General features: G+C 25.8%; 1 protein-coding gene across 1 annotated transcript in view; it reads right to left on the reverse strand.

Annotated features, from left to right (window-relative positions):
- Nucleotides 1-5,354, reverse strand: part of LOC140755020 (G protein-activated inward rectifier potassium channel 3) — a 502,832-nt gene that overhangs the window by 353,938 nt on the left and 143,540 nt on the right. The gene's annotated exons all lie outside the window — the stretch shown is intronic.

A 5,354-nucleotide genomic window follows, 5' to 3' on the forward strand; every position in this document is an offset into this window, starting at 1 on the left:
GCAAATAAGATGCCCGGGGCCGCGCGTTGCCGACCGCCGTTTTACAATATCATGTAGATAATGATTAATTAGGCTTGCCAGAGATTCGAACTCTGAACAAATGGGCTGACAAGGATAAATGCAAAAACTTCATATACTAGTACAATAAATAGTTCATCGCGCCATAAGCAGAATAATTAGGATTTATACACCTTTTACAATATCATATAAATAATGATTAATGAGCTTGCCAGGGATTCGAACCCTGGACAAATGGGCTGACAAGGATAAATGCAAATACTTCATATAATATTAAATATTGATAGTTGCAAATTACGTTGCAAAGTCATCCGTAATTTGATCTCGTGTTGTACGTGTGTCTGTAATGTATCTTTGTGGTATATTCATATATTAATAAGGTATTTTTGATTATGTGAATTGTTATAAATTTAAAGCGACATTTTATTAGCCTAAAAACTAATGTGGGTGATACATATCAATAGTATATTTGTTGACATGATCCAAAAGTAACTTTTTTTTATATAAAAGTATTGTATGGTTAAAATTAGTCTTAGGTGACACTTAAATTGTTATTTTAAATTGATGTAGTAAAAAAACGAAAAGATTCCAACTTATCAAAGTGCTTGTCCGGTAATATCGATTATTTTTTAACTTTAAATAAATAATCATAACGAATGTACTAGTCTAAAAGGAAATTTCTGTATAAAACTAAACGTTTCTTCCATAACATGATTGAAGTACATAATTTTAGATATATTAGAAGTTCGAGGAGTTACATTTTGAGTGTCCTTTTAATACTATATGACATTTATTTATGAAGAAATATTTAAAAATGGTTGATTATTTACATTAAAATTTGATTATTGACTAATTATTTGAAAAGTACATAAATATTATCATTTAAATTATTTTTATTGTAAATATTTAGTAAAAAAAGAATAGGCTAAGTGGTGTGTGACAATATGTGTATTTAAATTTGTTAATTAAGTAATATAAGTATAATGATATGAGTATTTTTTGGAAATATATGTAAGGGTGAAGCAAAATAAAACAAAATAAATCATTTCGTAGTATTATTTATTGAAGATCAGTCTTAATTTTCGTTGATGATAAATAGTCACCAGAATATACTTTTCAACTATATTAAACAACCAAAAAAATAGGAGTACAGCTGAAAAATATATTCATAAAATCGAATATTCAGAAAGGTTCTGCATATCACAAGTCAACATGACATAAAATGTTTAAAAACATTTTATAAATTCTTTAACAATAATCAAACATTACAGGGTTTAAAACAAAGTTTGAGATGTATGTGATTGGTCAAATAATTATTAATATTAAAGAAACTTAATATTTTAATATAAAAAAAAACATGTCCAAAGAATCTTTACATAATCTACACAAAACAACTTATTTCTATATACGAAACACACAATTTACATTTATCGATTCATTATTAATTAGAATCTTTGAACAAGAGAAAACAATTAATAACACGCGCCAAACCTTTCAAATACATCTTTCTTATAAATAGAATTAAAACACGTATATATATGTCCACCACACCTCGTCAATTTATTGAGATCGCTTTAAAAAAAGGTTAAAAATAACAACCATGTATACTAAAGTACATATTTTATTCACTATGTCACAAAATTCGAAAGAAAATCCACACGTCCTCTATACTTTCACCTTTAAAATTGTAAAATTAACTTAACAATAATATTATCTAGCTTTATCAAGTTGTGAACAAATATATTTTGAACATTGATTTAATATAATAACTTGAGTCATACTGAGAAAACGCCATAGTTAGCCAAACACGTTAAAACTATAACAGTGTACTCGATTGTATTATTAAGTTAATATTGTCTATGTTTTCACTTTAAGTTTCACCTCTTTCACAGAGTCAATAGTTCCAATTAAAACTTCCAAGTATATATCAACATACATTGCTTCTCATAAAACAAGAAATAAATTATAGTTAACATATATATAAACAAATTATATGGTATTTTTTTGTGTAAGCCCATGTTTTTCAAAAAATTAAACAACAACTATCTATGTAAGTCGAATTAAAAACATTACTGCTATTCACTACAAATAACTTTTAGGATCTTTCTATATTTTTCTGTTTTTACAAAATTACATAATTTAACTCGAACTAAGAAACCTCTTTTTTCTGAAGTCGGTTAAAAAGTAGGAAGTAAATTCTATACGCAGATACATTAATGTAACTTGTCAATTAAAAACCATGGGATATTTTAAGACCCTTAACCAGTAAATGCACCAAAAAAATATTAAATTTGTTAATGCAAATTATTTTTATATTTATTTGCATAAAATAATTATTGTGTGCTCTTGCTGTACCCACGTCAATATTACAATTTTTATTGATATTATATTTTTCAATATTTTAATCTGCGAATGAAATGTGTATGTTACTTTTGAATTAGTGTAATAACCAAAAGAAGATTTATCCGACTGAAGAAATAACATTCTATTTTCACTGGAGGATATAACTATACTAGAAACTAAAATATTTTATATATATTGAAACAAAAATCTCCGGGCAAATAATGTCCCACACCCCAAAATTTCCCAATCCCTTCCCATGCATTTTAATATTAAAAAAACATGAATATATTATTACAATATTATTCTCTTTAAGCGGTAGCACATTATTTCTCTTGTAAAACATAAATGCCACATAAGCAGTTTAGTTTGTCATAAAAACTTTTAACTTGTTTATTACATGAAAGGACATATCCGTAGACTTTGATTTTTTCTAAGCTTAATACAATTATGTTATAACGTTGATAATCTCTCAAAAATAAATAAACTATACACAATTGCATAAAACATTATTTGTGAGCTATTCACAGATTATTCAAATATACATATTGTAGTTATTATTATTAAAAACAATAATAATACAATAATTGCTCCCAATGCTCAAGACGTTAGTTAGAATGCAATTTTTTGAAATTCACAAATTATGATCATTCATGAGAGCATTTAACCTTTTCTTTATTTTAAAAAGGTTATTTTAAAAAACCATAGTCATTTGTAGTTAATTTCAGAAATTAAGTCGAAAGTTTTGTGACCACGTTTATTTATATTTGAGAGATTTACAAAATATTAAAGTAATTTCGATAAATACATAACATTCCGTACTTTTATTTAAAAGTAACGATGCAGCCTAATAGGTTATATAATATAGATAAACATATATAATTTCAATTGAATTAATTGACTATTTTCAATTTGAATAAAATTTTGACACTTATATTTGAACTAAAAAAACTAAAGTCATACATTTTGTCGTTTAACTTATTTCAATAAAAGGAAAAATATTTCTTCAAAGTAATATTCCGTTAAAAAGATATATTTTAATTTTAAATTCGAAAAAAGATACATAGCAGTAACTTAATTAAACTTATAAATTATGAACTAATACGAAAACTACATAATGTAAGAAAATTAAACTAAATTAAACATTTATTTTATTTTATTCACAGACGAAATAACCAAATAGACTCCCATTGTTCAAAATATTTCGATATTTTTATACATTAAATTTGTAGAATTTACATCTCTTATATCTACAGACATTGAACGTGTCAAAATCGGGCCGTGGAAGACAGAATCGTAGTTTCTACACAATGTTTTATAGATTATAGATATTTAGATGTAAGCAATATCATTATAAACACAGTTCCGACCCATATAGTAACTACAATACTTTCTGATAAAAATGTGTAAAATTTATTATTTGCACAATACTTTTGCATTATTGTGTTTGAAATATCCATATTTTTAACATTCGGACAAATGTCGAAAATTTGGCGATAAATTCAAGGTCCATTTTTACCTAAATCTAAGATTTCTCGGATAAGCGTGGCAAAAAAAACATTCACATATGTGGCACCAATTCGGCATAGCGTTAATTCAACTGACTATCAGTTTTAGGAGTCCATTTCGTTACTAAGTCTACAATCTTATAACGAAATAATAAAATGCAATTAATTATATAACTGAAGCCTCCGCAAACATATAATTCGGGCTGTTAACAGATAGATATCGTATGTCTTAAAACTAAAAATGTATTTATTACATAAAAGATATATAGTGAACGATAACAAAATGTACATAACTTATGTACGGGCGAATTATTTAACTAAAAATAAATGTAGTTTTACACGTAAATTGCATTTTCATACAATTCAATGTCTTTCTAGACAATAAAAGATTCTAGAAAATATTTGTCTTTTTTTATTTTTTTTCCACAATACAGTATAGTCATACAAAATTTTCGGAAAATCATAATATGTGAAACATGTCCGTACTTTTTTGAGCTATTTAATTTTTTTTACTATTATTATTACTATAATATAAAGTTATAAATACCACTAGACGACGGTCAGTAAAATTATTGCTTTTTTCAATCCAATTACATCTTAGGTATATTTTACATAGCAAAATATTTAAATAAATGCTATTTATTCTACAAAAAAATGTTTATCTAAAGTTACGCATCTTTTTCATATTTGTTAAACAAAATAATATTTTTGCACAACAGAGTCATCTAGGAAGTTGTAAATTCAATAAGAACATACATTTATTTACGACATGAAATAATTTTGAACATTATTTAAAAATATTAGTCAAATGCAAAAAAGTCAAATAGAGTTTTGAAATTTATAAAGAAACATAATATTCTACAGTTTAAAAACAAGTTAAAATTATACAATGTAACATTATTTTCATTTTTTTAACAATTTCAAATATTACAGAGTTCTGCAATCACTTGTGGAACAAATTGTTAGCATATACAGATTTTTGTAAATGAACTGAAACACTTTTCGTGACTATAACCATTCAGCTACTTTTTTATATATAGGAGTTACATATTCTATCACAAGTGCAACATCTACATAAAATATATGTAAAATTAGTTATTATGTTATAAAAAGTTGATGAACAAGAATTTAACATGACAATAGTGTAAAATAGCAGCTATTTTATCTAATATAGCATGATTATGCTATTTACATTGCTATAGCGTGAGATGCAGTACATATCTAGTTGCGTAGATAAGTGTCGAACAATATAACAAGTTAAGCTTATATGGTGACACTGAGATTCGACACTCGACATCAGTGTCGCTGGTGTCTCTATAATATGAAGGCGGCTTTAAAGGCAGTTTAATTTATACTTTGCTAGATTCGCGACATTATTTTTTAATGTGTAGTCTCTACACGTGTCATTCTAACGACACAAAGCAATTCAATGTAAAAGTGTCACTGGGTGTCGACATTGCATGTCGAGTGTATTCTTACCGAAAAAAG

The sequence above is a fragment of the Epargyreus clarus genome, unplaced genomic scaffold (genome assembly GCF_041222505.1).
Source record: "Epargyreus clarus isolate Ecla_fem2 unplaced genomic scaffold, WU_Ecla_fem_2.2 ptg000032l, whole genome shotgun sequence".
Lineage (NCBI taxonomy): Eukaryota > Metazoa > Arthropoda > Insecta > Lepidoptera > Hesperiidae > Epargyreus > Epargyreus clarus.